This window comes from Mus musculus, chromosome 15 (assembly GCF_000001635.26).
Source record: "Mus musculus strain C57BL/6J chromosome 15, GRCm38.p6 C57BL/6J".
In the NCBI taxonomy this organism is placed as follows: domain Eukaryota; kingdom Metazoa; phylum Chordata; class Mammalia; order Rodentia; family Muridae; genus Mus; species Mus musculus.
Genome location: NC_000081.6, coordinates 28,858,710 through 28,876,075, shown reverse-complemented (window position 1 = coordinate 28,876,075; position 17,366 = coordinate 28,858,710). Strand labels below are relative to the sequence as shown.

Genomic DNA, 17,366 nt, shown 5'->3' with positions numbered 1-17,366 from the left:
GTTGGGACTGAGTTCTTGGATCTTCTACACTAGGGATGTGACCACAGGTTTCAATGGGTAACATGAAAAGGCAGCATGATGAATATAGAGAAAATAATTCTATTGTAAGTATAAGAACAGAGAACAGATGACTGGCCAATTTAGTTGAACAAGACTTCCAAAATAAGACTTAAGATATATGATGATCTGTTTCTTAGTAAATACAAATTGCTATCAGCTAAGCATAGGAAAGAATTTGCTACTATAGAGTGACTTGCTTAAACTTTTGTAATCAATGGCAAAAGAATTATTGCTTTGGGATTAGGATGAGCTTGTGGAGAGGAAGATAGATGGAAAATTTTAGTTAGGTTTGAGTTTCAAAAGAAGACTACATAAGCAATAATCCTGTTGTGTTTAATGCCTTAAATCTGTGTTTTGAAGAATATGCATTGGTGTTGATTGTTTTTAGCTAGTATGTAATTTGTGCCTATGGGGTAAATTTTTTCTAATGTGGAGAACTCTGGCTTACATGGTATAAAAGGGATAAGGGAAAAAACAAAATGTTTGAAGCCTGTTTGCTGAAGCTGTGCTCCATCCAATGTGTTTGTCTGTCTTACTATGTGTCTGCCTGTCTATATGTTGTATGTATGTATGTTTGTATGTGTATGCATGAAGCTGATAGAGCTTGTTGGAACTTGCTTCATCCACCATGTGTGTGTACGTGTGTGATTTTCACCATTTTTGCTGGCCCCGGAGAACTAAGTTTTGTGCCCTCAGAAGTGTGCTGAGTGACATGCCACCAACTCCACATTCAGTCCTCCTTGGTTTACCCTGTGGTGTCAAAGTTGGCCTTCAACAAGTATCAGTGTGGGATACTGGTGAGGGAAGTTGGGAGAATCTGTGAAGAGTTGTGGAAGGGAAAACTGGAATCATAATATACTGTATGAAGAAAATATATTTTCAATTATTACAAATGAAAACAGTTCACAAAGTTCCACCCAAACCATGAGATCTTTTTTTAAAGTAGAGTAGCTTCATAGATGTTTTTAATCACCCAGGAGCAACCCTGTTATAGAGTTTAAGAACATAATAGTTTCCATAGAGATGGAATAAAAAAAAATTCTCTTTTGGTGAAGAAAAATTAGAGGAGGAAAGATAAAAGAGATGGGTGTAATTTAAAGCCATTTCTCACTGTGGGGCAGTTGTTCTTAATCTCTCTGAGAATTTCAGCTCCCTATGTAAGGAGTAAGAAATGGGGTAGTTGCACAAGAGTGTCTGTATATCATTGATGACATTCTAGAGGAAAGCTTCACACATGCCCCTCGCAGGGAAATCATAGTTCTCTATGTAGCCTCTGAGTCTTCAGACCAGATGTAGGCGTGTTGAGAGACAAGAGTCAGATAACATGCAGAGCCACAAGGAGAAGGAGATACAGAGGTGGCATAGTCATTATTTATTATTATGTACCATGTCTATGGGACAGACTGTCTTCAAATCCAGAGCACTGAAGGGCATCTGCCTATGCTGTGAGGCTCATGGTAAAGCAAAGGCACTGACTAGCTCATGTCCACAGACTTCTACGGGCCTTGGTGAAATCTGTGACGCGCGTATCTTGACTTTTGCCTTTGCTGTTTCATATGTGAGCATCTAGAGATATAAACAGTAAGACTAGATGTTAGTATAATTTCTACATCTGCTTTCCATTCCCAGACCCAGCACCCAGAATGATGACTCCAAGACTAAGTATTTATTAATAAATGCCGAGGCCATAAACTTTGGCTCATTCCCTGACTGGCTCATAACTTATTTAATCAATCCATTTGAACTATTCTATGTCTACCAATTCATTACTTACTTCTTTTTCAGTCCCTGCTGCTTCTTTCTGAGAATCTCCTCAGCCACTCTCTCAGCATCTCCCTGAGTTCCTCTACCTGCTGGTATACACCTATCTTCTTGAGTCTCTCTCCTGCATCCTCTTGAATCTCTTGTTTATCCTAGAAACCTCTATCTTCCTGCCAGTGTCCCACCTCCTACTTCTTCCCTCAGCTCATTGGCCATTGACTTTTTCATTGACAGATGATCCATATATAGGAGATTCTTTCTACAATTGGAAAAAAATTTTCATTGGCTCAATTTGTAGGGAAGATCAGACTGGTAATAAACTACAAAGGTAGCATTTATGTCATTAGAAATGTACATTTATGTTGATGGTAATATGTTGAATACATTGTGATATAGAAAATATTTACTCCTCATTTCCCTAACTTATAAGCCTTCCTAGAGAGTTGAACAGAAATGGTAATTAGAGATATCACTTCTATGTTCCTAAATTGTGACATCAATTTAGTAATTAAGAGTAATGAATTAAATTTATTTAGTATTTTTCTGTTGTTAGTATAAATATAACTTTCCCTTATGCATTCACAATTGAATAAACATTTTATAATTTGCTTTCCAAAATCTTTTAGATTCTTGGCAGAAAACTACGTTAGGATATTTCATCTTATTTTGGTTTGAGCTTTACTGAACTTTCTTATTTTTCAGTTTTTGTTTATGACAGCCTCACACATCTATAAAGAACTTGCTATTTACTCTCACCCTTCAATGACTCAAACAAATAGACCTAAAATGATAATAAACTGTCATTCGGATCTATGGCCTGAGTGTCTACCAGCAATAAAAGCTCAAGGTTCATTGAAATAATATAAATATTCCCACCTTTTTTTCCCCTAGTCTTAGCCTTTTCTAGGCTTTTGCACACCTAAGAGGTTATGGGCGCTTGACATTCTGATCCAGGATTCCAGTAATTGTTTCTATAAATGTTCCTAGAGAAGCAGAAATTCAACACGTAAGAGTTGTCAAGGCAGCAAGCTTGCTCTGCCTACACATTCAGCAGGTTCTCAGCTCTGTGATTATAGTGTTTGATGGAAATGCCTGCATCTGAAGTCATATGTAAGTGGATGGAGATGTGTGTGTGTGTGTGTGTGTGTGTGTGTGTGTGTGTGTGTGTGTGTAGTTTTTATCTACTGCTTGTAAAAAGGATTATTAGTAGGAAAGGTGACTATGCTTTGCACCCTCATATAGGCAAAGGGGAATAGGTGGGATGGGGGGATTGTGGAGGGGAAACCAGGAAGGAGGACAACATTTGAAATGTAAATTAATAAAAAAACTGAGAGGGGGCGGAGAGAGGGGGGGGAAAGAAAAGAACAATAGGCATGTATCATTTTATGATTTAGCTTATTCTGCTCATAAATCTCTAAAAGCATATATAATAATCAACTCGCGCATCTTAACATAAAGAAATGTGATGCACTGGCTGGAAATTAGGAATCCTAAGTTCTGCAACATGTAATTACCAAATATCAAAAGTCTGGATCCTTCTAAATAAATGGTGAGATGCTGGGTTGAGGAGATGGATGATGGCAAGCATAAGCCTGGCTATGGAATATGTTTATGGCCGGTTTGGATAATTTAGTAATGTCATCTCAAAATAGAAAGTAAAACCTGGACTGGTGGAATGGCTATTAGTGATAGAAATACAACAGAGGCCCTAGGTTCAATTCTCAGTGATAACAAAACAGCAGTAACAAAGTAACTTCAGTGTTGCCCTGAGGATCAGGTCCCTGGCTTTCATGGGGATGGTCTGGGAGTCTTGGGTCTGACATGGTTCTGTAGTAAATATTACACAGACTTCAGCATCCAACTAGGTTCCGGGTTTTGCCAGGAAAGTTGAACTTTTCAGGAGTCAAAAAATGAATGCAACCCTTTGCCATTTGGCAGAGGTGGGACATGGATGCAGAATAGGGCATGATTATGTTCCTTCACTAAAAATATATTAACTTAAACCAAAACACTATCATTAAGACAGGAGATTCCTTTAAATAGAAGTAAATACAGGGTTCTAACCTGAAACTTTAAAAAGTCAATATCGTATGTTGTTACTGTTACAAATTAATCCAATTCTTTAATAAGCTCTGTTTCAGGCTAAAGCTAAGTAAAGCATGCCATATCCTAATTTCAATATGTCAATATATTCAAATTGTCAACATGTTGCTCTTTATGACAAATAGAACTTGCAAAGTATCCTGAGATAGAAGATTAATCTAAACTCCCTGGTGAAAGAGGAAGACACCATAACCCATGAAATACAGAAAGCACCTAGAAGCTGCACATGGAAATGAGTCACTTTTTACCCCACAATATGGGAAAGGATTGCAGGCCTGCCAGCACTTAAATGGCAGTTCTGTGGGAGCTGAATTGAACTTTTGGCCTCCAAAATTGGAAAATAGAGAATAAAATATATGCTGTCCTGAATGTTTTAGATGTTTTTTTTTTAAGAGCAACAGCAGGAAAATGGTAAAGATTTTACTTCTATTTATTTACTTTTAATTACATACTGTTTACTCTAAAATATATTTCTATTCTTCACTATTCTGCTCAAGACTATATACTGTCAACTTTCTCTGTGTAACCTAGCAGTTTTAAGGCTGGTCTTTTCTTTGTTGGCATAATTTATCTTGTTATTGATACAGTTAATAAAAAATTAAATCATTAATTCTATTTACTTCAAAGATATAGTGAAAATACCACCTGGAGGCCCCATCGACCTTTGGAAAAAAACAAAAAACAAATAAACAAACACACAAACAAACAAAGAACAAAAGGATAGAATTGTGCTCTAGACAATTCTTTGGGTTTGGAGTTCTCATCTCAAAACCTCTAAGTTAACTTCCAAGGTATCAGAGAAACCTTAGAGTAGGGTATCCTAAGTTGTAATTTCAGGATGAAAAATCAGATATCTGTTCTTCTTGCTCATACTGTGCCCCAGCTAGACCAACACCCTGTGACAGGTTGCTCAAAAAAAACAGAAAGAAGCTGAACAGAGAAACACTAGGGTGCTTTCTCATGTGAGGATAAAGATACAAAAAAAATCTTCCACTTAGCACCATAACCTTTTATATTTAATGTTCTGAGGTTGAAGAGATGACCCAGTTTTCTTTTAGATCATTTTACAAGTCTGTTTTAGAATTCTATAATCTCTTTTTGCATTTTATTATAAATAATCTACAAAAGGTTGCAAAGTAGGTATAAAAGTTAACTAAACAAAAGTCGAAGAGGTCTCCTCTCTTCCCTCATCAAGCTATTCAGTTTCCAATTTATTGTATTGCTTAATGTCTCTAAAGTGTTTTATAACCTAGTGGAACTTTTACCATTTCATCACCATGAGGATACCAGTATAACAGTATAATGCAACTGAATAGAAAAACAAGAATGTCCTCAAGTAATGACAGATAATATGCTATAAAGATCTATTGGATCACAGAAAAAGTATCCATTGACATTAACTGCTGAGAGCTACAGCCAGAGATGTCGGCCTGCTCCCTACACATTTTGGCACAATTGTCAAAAAGATGGTTATAGTTTTGCCAGTTAATTTTCAGGTTATCTATTACATTATCTTGGCTTATTTCTTTATAGTTAAAACACCCAAAACAACCAACCAAACAAGCAAAGCAAAAAGCACCTGCTTGCCAACCAATGAGTGAGCTAGTGAAAGGAACAACTGGTTCAAAAGAGAAAGCTCATTGAAAGTTAAACTACTCTGAGATATCACCTCACTCATCAGAACGGCTCTTATCAAGAAGTCTGACAAATGTTGTTTGTGCCAAAAGAGGAGCCCTTATCCATCACTGCTGGGACTGGGAAACAGTAGAGTCCTTATAAAAATCAGAAAAAAAAATCTCAAAAAATTAAAAATAGAAATAACATATCATACATCTCAATTCCTGGGCATCTGCCCAAAGTATCTTTGACCCCAGAGATACTTCATACCAATGTCCAATCCTCAATTGTAAAGAAGTGCAGCTAGCTTAGATGATTTAGTGAATGTATAATGAAAATATGAATATAGCTGATGGAATTTTATACAACAGTTAGGAAAAGAAAAATTAGGAAATTTGCAAGAAAAAGGTCCAATCTAGGAAATGTAACACACTAGGTGAGGCAGCCCAAACTTGGAAAAACAAAATAGAAAAGAGGAAAACAAAAAACACTCATGTCCTCTTTTGTACATGAATTTTATACATACATACATAAATCATACATACATATATGCATATACAGTATATGCTATATAAGTGCTATATATGTTATATATGCTATAGTAATGCAATTATATATAACAGATGTAATGTATATAATACATATATGTTTACAACTAGCCATAAATATGCATAAAGGCTAATATCCTTTCTAGAGCACTAAAATGAAGATTCTAAGGAGATGTCTGCAGTGCAAAAGGACAGACAAATGGAACATAGAGTGGACAAGAGACTTCAGGGAATTACAGAGAAGAGAGAGGCATGAAGCAAGGGAGCGTAAATAGAAAGGTAATCTGCCAAAACATATGGGTTTGGAAAGTGCCGTGGTGGGACTCACTAACTTGACTGCTAATTTACAATCATCAGGACTATAATACAGGTAGTATTACATAGACTGAACGGATTTTTTAAAAGACAATGTGAAAATAAAAGAACACAGAATCTTTTTTTTTCACAGCTAAAGAAGACTCTTTTTTTTCATATACATTTACTTTTTTGTTTTAATTTATTATTTTGTTTATATTTCACATGTTAACCCCTTCCTGGTCTCCCATCCACAACACCCACCCCATTCCTCTCCCCTTTGCTTGTAAAAGGGTGCTCCACCACCTACCTACCCACTCTAGCCTTACCCCTTTAGCATCCCCCTTCTCTGGGGCATAATGTCTCCACAGGACCAATAGCCTCCCCTGTCACTGATGCCAGATGAGGCCATCCTCTGCTACATATTTAGCTGGAGCCATAGACTAGCCCACGTATATACTATCTGGTTGGTTGTTTAGACCCTGGGAGCTCTGGAGGATCCAGTTAGTTAATACTGTTGTTCTTCCTATTGGGTTGCAGTCCCCTTCAGCTCCTTCAGCCCTTCCCTAACTCTCTCACTGGTGTGCCTAGGCTTAGTCCAATGTTATTTGGTGTCTGCCTATGGAGTGGGTCCCATGGTAGAGCAGTCACTGGGTGACCTTTCGTTCAGCCTCTGCTCCAATTTTATCCCTGCATTTCCTTTAGAATTTTCTGTGTTAAAAATTTTGAAATGGGTGGGTTGCCCCATTCCTCCACTGGGGGCCATGTCTATATATAGGAGGGGTCTCTTCAGGTTCTATCTCCATGATATTGGGTATTTTAGCTAATGTCATCTACATTGGGTCCTGGGAGCCTCTCACATCCCTGGATTCTAGGACTTACTAGTGGTTCCCCCAGCTCCCCAACTCCCACTGCTACTTATTACTATTCATTCTTCTGACCCTCTGGATTTCTATCCTCTCTCATCCCATGCATGGTCCTGCCCCTTTTTCCTTCCCCTCTCTTCTCTCACTGAGTTCCCTCCCTCTTCTGCCTCCTGTGATTATATTGTTCCCCCTTCTAAGTCAGTTTGAGGCATCCTCATCCTTTATTCTTGTGGTGCTTCACATGGTCTGTGAGTATCACAGATATTCTGAGCTTTGGGGCTAACATCAACTTATCAGTAAGTACATACTGTGTATGTCCTTTGTGGCCTAGATTACCTCACTCAGGACAATATTTTCTAGTTCCATCCACATGCCTGCTAAATTCATGAAGTTGTCCTTTTTAATAGCCAAGTACGTATATCATTGTGTTCCAGTATCCATTCTTCTGTTGGAGGACATCTAGGTTATTTCTAGCTTCTGCCTATTATAAATAAGGCTACTATGAACATAGTGGAGCATGTATCCTTGTTATAAGTTGTATCATCTTTTGGATATATGCCCAGGAGTGGTATTGCTACATTTTCTGGTAGAACTATTTCTAATTTTCTGAGGAACCTCCAGACTGATTTCCAGAGTGCTTGTACCAGCTTGCCATCCCACCAACAATGGAGGAGTGTTCCTCTTTCTCCACATCCTTTCCAGTATCTACTGTTGCCTAATTTTTTTATCTTAAGTACCCTCTTTAATTTATTTTTTGGTAATTTAAATTTTTATTACATCATTGACCCTTCCCATTCTTTCTTGTAGGCCCTCCTATGTGCTATCTTTTTTTCTCATTCAAATGCATAATTTATAGCTGCTTTTTCTTTAATAATTGTTACACAAACACATACACAATCACATGTATGCGTGCGTGTGTGCACACCCACACACACAGAGAAAGAGAGAGAGTGAGTGAGAGACAGACAGACAGGCAGGCAGGCAGGCAGGCAGACAGTAGACATAATTATATTCCTATATAGATACATGCAGTTTACTATGTCTGTCTAATGTTGTGTGTACATTTTCAGGATCCAAGCATTATAAAAGACCCTCTGTAGTGACAAGTCAAACTATTCCATGGCTTATGTCACAGTGCGACACAGACAAAATGACAGAAAATATAAATGGGATGCATTTGGCTCTCCTGAGCAATAAGATAGGGACAACTACCATGTGAGCATGAGTCCCAAAGCAGGAGAATAATGGTTGATTTAAAAGTAATAACTACAGACACTCAGATTAATCTCCAAATGAACCCTGTTGTCAAATTGCACTGATTTAATTACCTATTGTACACTATTCGTGAGTTTACAACAGTTCTTATCTCTTAAGAAATAGATGTTAGTTGGATAACAGTTTTATTTCCTTAATCATAGTATCATGTGTCCTATAAATATCATAATATGTTTCCTTGTGAAGTTCTACTTAGATGGCACTAATCTGAGTTTCTGCTCTCCACAACTTCATTTTGTAACTTTCAGAACCAAACCTAGGCTATAGGTAATATTTTCTACCTCATAAGTCATATATCAGCCAGCAACTCATATACACCTAACCTTCAAAATCTAAGCATAGCTGACTACAACTAACCATTTCTGCTATTTGACAATCCAGTCTAAGTCACCAGACTCCAACCTGCACTGCCTCTCTTAATAGACAACTAGATAGATAGATAGATAGATAGATAGATAGATAGATAGATAGATACATACATACATACATACATACATACATACATACATAGATGCATAGATACATAGATACATAGTTACATAGATACATAGATATACAGATACATAGATAACAGACAGATAGAGAATATAACTATATATAATATAAACATATTACTTAATAGCACATATACTACCTTACACTTTTATGTATACACTCTACTTCACTATTTGATTTCCCGTTTTTAAAAAGTGCTGTATTTCAAAAGCAAAATGCAAATCCCATTCCATCCTCTTTCAAAATCATGCAAGAATTTACAATATTACTCAAAATAAAAGCAAAACATCTTAATGTTGCAGTGTTCTATAAAATGCCTTATAATTTCTAATGTTATGCACCAAGTTTGTGACCTTCACTGTCTATCATTTTCATTCTAACTTTGGCATGAATCAGCACAAACTTGCTTCAAAACTATTCCATTCTCTTACAGGTTGGGAAGTGAGAAGCCTGAAACAGGGTTCACCTCACTAGCATCACGGGAAATCTATTTCTTTGCTTTTTACTTTTATGAGATTTATATATTCCTCAGCTCATCTTCCATCCCCCCATCTTCAAGGTGACCACTTCAGTCTTGGCTCATTTGGTGTCACATCTATTTCTTTCCTAAGTCTCTTTGGGTTCCCTTTGCCAAAATACTTCTGAGTACACAAGTAAGATACCCACAAAGGATAGTCCAGACTGTCTCTATACTTCAAGATAGCTACATAATGATGCCTGCTAAGATATAATAAGTTTAAAATGAAGAATAAAATATATCCACTTCTCATAGAATAGTAAGTAAAGCTCTTTCATGTGCTAAAAGCATGGAAATTGAACTAGGAAGAAAAATAGGCTTGAAACAAATGGAGTTTTCTCTATCCCCCAACTTGTTTGCATGTGTGTGTGTGTGTGTGTGTGTGTGTGTGTGTGTGTGTAGCTAACCTTTGACACCTCTGATTCATACTTAAATTTTTGCCTTAGTATTTGCTGCTATCTAAAATATCTTAAAAATGTGGCATTCTTTTGAATTTGTGTCTTTTCCATTGTAATTTAAATTTTGCGATAAAAAAGAACCATCATGTAGCCTGCTTGATTTTTTTTCAAGATTCTTCAAAAATGTTTTGGTGTGTAGAGTGTACACAGTAAGTAGCAATGACAGAATATTCCATGTGTCCGAAACAGGAATAATAGAAACAACACAATAGTTTTTCTATTCTGAAAGTCAGGTAAGAGAAACACCACCATGAAGTCCTCAGTTCCAGATGTGTTCTTCCAGGTGAGTTAACTACAAAGCAATGTGTCAAGAACTCAAAGTATGAATGTATAAAGCAAATATGGAACAGATACATGACTGAATTATGTTCAGCCCTTTATACAAAATAAAATCCTGAATTTACCATGTAATGGTTGCAACTGGGGGGTCGTTGTGTTAACAGAGACAGGTCTGACCCACAAAAGCAAGGACTAGAAACTTCCACACATACACGGAACCAAGAAGGAAAAAGAGAGATGGAGACAAAAATGGACCAAATATGGATATGTACTGGGAAGAAGAAAGGACAGAATGATCAAGAAATTAAAATTTGATTATGATTAATCACACGCATGTATAGAAATGTTTTATGAGACATTTTGTAAATTAATATACACTGGTAAAATGATAAAAATAAGTTCAAGCTTTACAGTCATCATTGTCTGTAAACTACTGAGTGGCTGGTTAGAGAAATAAGTTCACTGTTTATAGTATAATCTCACTAGATTTCCATTTCCATCACTCAACTAATATGGAGGTTCAGCATGTAAGATTGCCAGTATCTTCTTTGATGTGAATCTCAGCTTTCATCCATGCCTTATAGTTACATCCATAAGAATTAGGAACAGAGAAGTGACTGCAGAAGTGATAGTGTGAGGACTGTGCCAACAGCACGCCACTATGGTAGCACTGGGTAACATCAAAGAGGCCTCCTGTCAACACTGATACCCCATGATTCTCTCAGTAACACTGGGTCACCTTCAGCATTATCTGAAATCCTTGCTGTCTATATTTTGTTTTCTAAAGATTCTTTATTTCCATAACATCGCTGCTCTTTTCTGTCTGCATATTGACTTTTGTTAATAGAGATTTGTGAAAGAAGTTTGGAGAAAGGAATGAGCTTGGATCTTTATGCTACAAGTTCCCTACCTGCAAGGCTTTCTCTAAAAGGCTTCCTGATTTAGGAGGAATCACGAGCCTTATACAGCATCTACCCCCTTATTCTTACCTTAGGTCCAGTGTGGTTTACTTCACCTGAGTCTATGTGGATGGTTCACTTAAACCTTCTCTAAAAGACTTTATTTTTAAACATCTAAACTGTTTTCTTTAAGCACCCTGACTGAAATAGCCTGGTGTGTGTGTGTGTGTGTGTGTGTGTGTGTGTGTGTGTGTGTGTGTGTGTTGGGAGGGGCACAGGAGTGGGGAGCCAGTAAATTTTAATGAAAGTGAAAATATACATCAAAAGGTTCTTTCTAGATGATTAAGAAAATAGATAAAAATGTCTTGAAAACAATGTTTTGTTGATACTGAAGGGAGAATACAGGCAAAGGATAAATCCCAACAGATATAATTAACTGATAATACATAATCTCTTGCAAGAAGAGTGTTAAGATTGGAACCTCCAGGAAGACTAAATCAAATGTGGATGTAATCTGCTTTTAGCAATGGTATTAAGCTAGCTAAGTATGTACACACATGCCAAATGAATGATCCAATTAATTATCTCTCTACCTCATTCCATGCAGGCAAATCATTTTCCCCTGTGCCCTCATTAAAATCCCTATCAATCTCATGCTGTGCCATGTACCTACACCGAGACAATGATAACAATGTAAGACATGGCCAGCTTAAATAATAAAGGTTCATGGTTCATGTGTACAGAGCCTTCTGTGAGTCTGTGAAGAGATCAAGTTGTTCAGCTAGTGACACTTTTGTACCCATGGTGACCAGCAGGATATTTAGTGAGTCAGCTTTGCTCTTTCATTGTCTCCCATGTCCCAGAAAGCTACCCTACAACAAGTTCCCTTGGAGGTTGCTTAAATCCAGGAGAAACTGTAAAGAGGCAAAGAGACTCTTGAGTGTTTCCTCTAACTTAAGTTACTGGAGACCTGTAGTAATACACATTGCATCCCTTGATTTTTCTCCTAACCTGCTTCAGTTCCCACAGTGTGTGACAGTGGGCTATTCCAGGAAACTTGGTAAGGCTGAGTGGGTTCAGAAACCCAAGCACCTCAGACCTGAGGCCAGTAGGTATTTCACCCACTCCTGACCAGATTAGTGGCCTGGAACACATGAGCACAACTCTCCACTTAAAGAATGTGACCACTGGTCATATCGCAGAGAACACAGAGTTCTCCATGCTAATGAGTTATCTAGATGAACCATGAGGGTTTAGCCTCTGAGCTTCCCCTCCCAGGCATTCCTTCCTACAAAATGTGTTTATCCTCTGGTTCACCCTGAGGAAGTTGTATGCACCCACTTTTCAGGAGGTACAGTGAATAAATAGGATGGACAAGAAAAGACTGTCTCTCATCAAGAATCACCATGAGGGAAAGCCTTCATTGTACAGAGCATTTGCCTAAGTCTCCCACAGAAGGCTCCCTCTATGATCCCAGACACTCACTCATTCCCTGAGCTAAGCTGGAGTTCCTCACTCCATCCTGTGCCCCAGCCTCATTGTCAGCCTGAGGGTCCCGCTCATTCCCCACTCCAACTCCCCATATTTCCCAGCAGATAATTGACCCCCAGGAGTTAGGGAACCCCATCTTCGGCCTCAGGCTCAGCCCCCATCGTAGGCTGTTTTCCCACCCCCCTGAGTGGTGTTTTTGTGCATAGGGTGCAGAACCACAGCACAAGAGACTTATAGTAAGCCTGACCCTGAGTACCTCTTTTTTTGCTCATCTTGGAAGTATGACTCTTTGTTCCTACACATGCATACACTGTGAATTTCCGCAATCTGCTACACTAACCGGGGAGTGGGGGAATGTGACCTGTCTGAGTGTGGTCTTTGAATTCCCCCCAAAAACATTAAGAAAATAAGACTTTCCCCTTTATAATATATGATCCAGTATTTAGACACAGGAATGTAAAGCTGACTATCATGGGGCAGGACCTATAAAATTACACTGCTCTCAAGTAAAACAATTCTCATCAAACTGTTTTATAGGGCTAGCTGAGATTAAAGAGATGAAACGTAGTCTCCACAGCTAAAGGAGATGATCACACAGAGAGAAAGGTTCACCTACTATCAAGGACTAGAAAAGGCTGGCCACTTTCTCCCTACCGATTCAACATTGTACTTGAAGTCCTAACCAGAGCAATTCGACAACAAAAGGAGATCAAGTGGATACAAATTGGAAACGTGAAGTCAAAATATCACGTTCTGCAGATGATATGATACTATATATAAGTGATCCTAAAAATTCCACCAGAGAACTCCTAAGCCTGATAAGCAACTTCAATGAAGTAGCTGGATATAAAATTAACCCAAACAAGTCAATGGCCTTTATGTACACAAGGATTAAGCAGGCTGAGAAAGAAATTAGGGAAACAACACCCTTCTCAATAGTCACAAATAATATAAAATACCTTGGCGTGACTCTAACTAAGGAAGTGAAAGATCTGTATGATAAGAACTTCAAGTCTCTGAAGAAAGAAATTAAAGAAGATCTCAGAAGATGGAAAGATCTCCCATGCTCATGGATTGGCAGGATCAACATTGTAAAATTGGCTATCTTGCCAAAAGCAATCTACAGATTCAATGCAATCCCCATCAAAATTCCAACTCAATTCTTCAACGAATTAGAAAGGGCAATCAGCAGATTCATCTGGAATAACAAAAAACCTAGGATAGCAAAAACTCTTCTCAAGGATAAAAGAACCTCTGGTGGAATCACCATGCCAGAACTAAAACTGTACTACAGAGCAATTGTGATCAAAACTGCATGGTACTGGTATAGTGACAGACAAGTAGACCAATGTTACAGAATTGAAGACCCAGAGATGAACCCACATACCTATGGTCACTTGATCTTTGACAAGGGAGCTAAAACCATCCAGTGGAAAAAAAACAGCATTTTCAACAAATGGTGCTGGCAAAACTGGCTGTTATCATGTAGAAGAATTCGAATTGATCCATTTCTATCTCCTTATACTAAGGTCAAATCTAAGTGGATTAAGGAACTCCACATAAAACCAAACACACTGAAACTTATAGAGGAGAAAGTAGGGAAAAACCTCGAAGACATGGGTACAGGGGAAAAATTCCTGAATAGAACAGCAATGGCTTGTGCTGTAAGATTGAGAATCAATAAATGGGACCTCATAAAATTGCAAAGCTTAGGATACCCAAGATATAAGATACAACTTGCCAAACGCATGAAATTCAAGAAGAACGAAGACCAAAGTGTGGACACTTTACCCTTTCTTAGAAATGGGAACAAAACACCCATGGAAGGAGTTACAGAGACAAAATTTGGAGCTGTGACAAAAGGATGGACCATCTAGTGATTGCCATATGCAGGGATCCATCCCATAATCAGCTTCCAAATGCTGACACCATTGCATACACTAGCAAGATTTTGCTGAAAGGACCCAGATATAGCTCTCTCTTGTGAGACTATGCCGGGACCTAGCAAATACAGAAGTGGATGATCACAGTCAGCTATTGGATGGGTCACACGGCCCCCAATGAAGGAGCTAGAGAAATTACCCAAGGAGCTAAAGGGAACTGCAACCCTATAGGTGGAACAACAATATGAACTAACCAGTACCCCGGAGCTCTTGTCTCTAGCTGCATATGTATCAAAAGATGGCCTAGTCGGCCATCACTGCAAAGAGAGGCCCATTGGACTTGCCAACTTTAGATGCCCCAGTACAGGGGAATGCCAGGGCTAAAAAGGGGGAGTGGGTGGGTAGGGGATTGGGGGGTGGGTATGGGGGACCTTTGGGATAGCATTGAAAATGTAAATGAGGAAAATACCTAATTAAAAAAATTGCAAAGCTTCTGCAAAGCAAAAGACACTGTCAATAAGACAAAAAGGCCACCAACAGATTGGGAAAGGATCTTTACCTATCCCAAATCGGATAGGGAACTAATATCCAATATATATAAAGAACTAAAGAAGGTGGACTCCAGAAAATCAAATAACCCCATTAAAAAATGGGGCTCAGAGCTGAACAAAGAATTCTCACCCGAGGAATACCGAATGGCTGAGAAGCACCTGAAAAAATGTTCAACATCCTTAATCATCAGGGAAATGCAAATCAAAACAACCCTGAGCTTCCACTTCACTCCAGTCAGAATGGCTAAGATCAAAAACTCAGGTGACAGCAGATGTTGGCGAGGATGTGGAGAAAGGGGAACACTCCTCCATTGTTGGTGGGATTGCAAACTTGTACAACCACTCTGGAAATCAGTTTGGCGGTTCCTCAGAAAATTGGACATAGTACTACCGGAGGATCCCGCAATACCTCTCCTGGGCATATATCCAGAAGATGTCCCAACCGGTAAGAAGGACACATGCTCCACTATGTTCATAGGAGCCTTGTTTATAATAGCCAGAAGGTGGAAAGAACCCAGATGCCCCTCAACAGAGGAATGGATACAGAAAATGTGGTATATTTACACAATGGAATACTACTCAGCTATTAAAAAAATGAATTTATGAAATTCCTAGGCAAATGGATAGACCTGGAGGGCATAATCCTGAGTGAGGTAACCCAATCACAAAGGAACTCTTACAATATGTACTCACTGATAAGTGGATATTAGCCCAGAAACTTAGGTTACCCAAGATATAAGATACAACTTGCTAAACGCATGAAATTTAAGAAGAAGGAAGACCAAAGTGTGGACACTTTACCCCTTCCTAGAATTAGGAACAAAACACCCATGGAAGGAGTTACAGAGACAAAATTTGGAGCTGTGACAAAAAGATGGACCATCTAGTGATTGCCATATGCAGGGATCCATCCCATAATCAGTTTCCAAACGCTGACACCATTGCACACACTAGCAAAATTTTGCTGAAAGGACCCAGATATAGCTCTCTCTTGTGAGACTATGCCGGGCCCTAGAAGTGGATGATCACAGTCAGCTATTGGATGGGTCACATGGCCCCCAATGAAGGAGCTAGAGATATTACCCAAGGAGCTAAAGGGAACTGCAACCCTATAGGTGGAACAACAATATGAACTAACCAATACCCCGGAGCTCTTGTCTCTAGCTGCATATGCATCAAAAGATGGCCTAGTCGGCCATCACTGCAAAGAGAGGCCCATTGGACTTGCCAACTTTAGATGCCCCAGTACAGGGGAATGCCAGGGCCAAAAAGGGGGAGGGGGTGGGTAGGGGATTGGGGGGTGGGTATGGGGGACCTTTGGGATAGCATTGAAAATGTAAACGAGGAAAATACCTAATAAAAAAATTTAAAAAAAAATGAACACTGAGGCCCATGGTCACCCAAGATTCAAAGGTTAGATAACAGGAAATCAGATACTAAGTGTCTGTTCCTGGTGAGCATGATAACCATTTCCCATCCAGTTTGAAGTGCCAGTCATGTCTGTGTAGCTACTGAAGATTTCCCGCGTATGTATCTATGCAGTTAGCAGTATGACAGTCACCTGGCCTTCGCAAACACATCCAATCATCCAAGCAAAATGATTGCCTAGTGCTTTACTAAAACACCAAGATTTTGTTTCACGTTTCATGTTTGTGAAGGAATTAATAGAATCCAGCAAAAATAAATGATTGTATGTACATTTAACTATGAAAATAATAAAACTCTTCAGCTCTTGGTTCCCCTCCAGAGACACTGAGAGGGATCCAAAACTATCAGATTTACTAAGAAGACTGGCTTTGAGTTCTTCATAGGTGAAGTGAGATGTCTGTTCTCTGGGCCACAACAGAGATTTTCAGTTTCCAAATATTACATGAGTTATAAAAATTGCCCCAGGATGTTGTTCCTGAGGTTAGCTCTGGAATCACATACTCAAATTCATTTCTGACCCCAACCCCCTGTATGGATGTGGGACATTTACCTAACTTCTTTTTCATCTCTTATCTATATATAAAGGTAAAAATGTTTCTTACTTCAAAGGGCAGTTTGAAGGGTGGATAAAGGGTTTTCAGGAGAGCAAGGCGTATACACATGGCAAATGAAATGAACAGAAGGATTTTTTGTTATTATACAGTCACAAAGCCCATTATTACAGAGCTATGTTGATGTTCTCTAAAAAGCTTGTTTGTCTGACTTAGTTTTAGGAGGACAATTAACAAAACCTACAGTGTTAATGTAATGAATTAAGACCATGTTTTAAACCCTAGGCCAT

At 38.6% G+C, this 17,366-nt stretch overlaps 1 long non-coding RNA gene across 1 annotated transcript; it reads right to left on the bottom strand.

The window, feature by feature from the left end:
- Positions 1-1,411: 1,411 nt before the first annotated feature.
- Gm31687 lies at positions 1,412-17,188 on the bottom strand. The gene is made up of 3 exons (XR_383893.3): positions 17,128-17,188; positions 2,698-2,804; positions 1,412-1,626 (listed from the first exon to the last, which is right to left on the bottom strand). It is a non-coding gene; the product is annotated as a predicted gene, 31687 (long non-coding RNA).
- Positions 17,189-17,366: the final 178 nt, after the last annotated feature.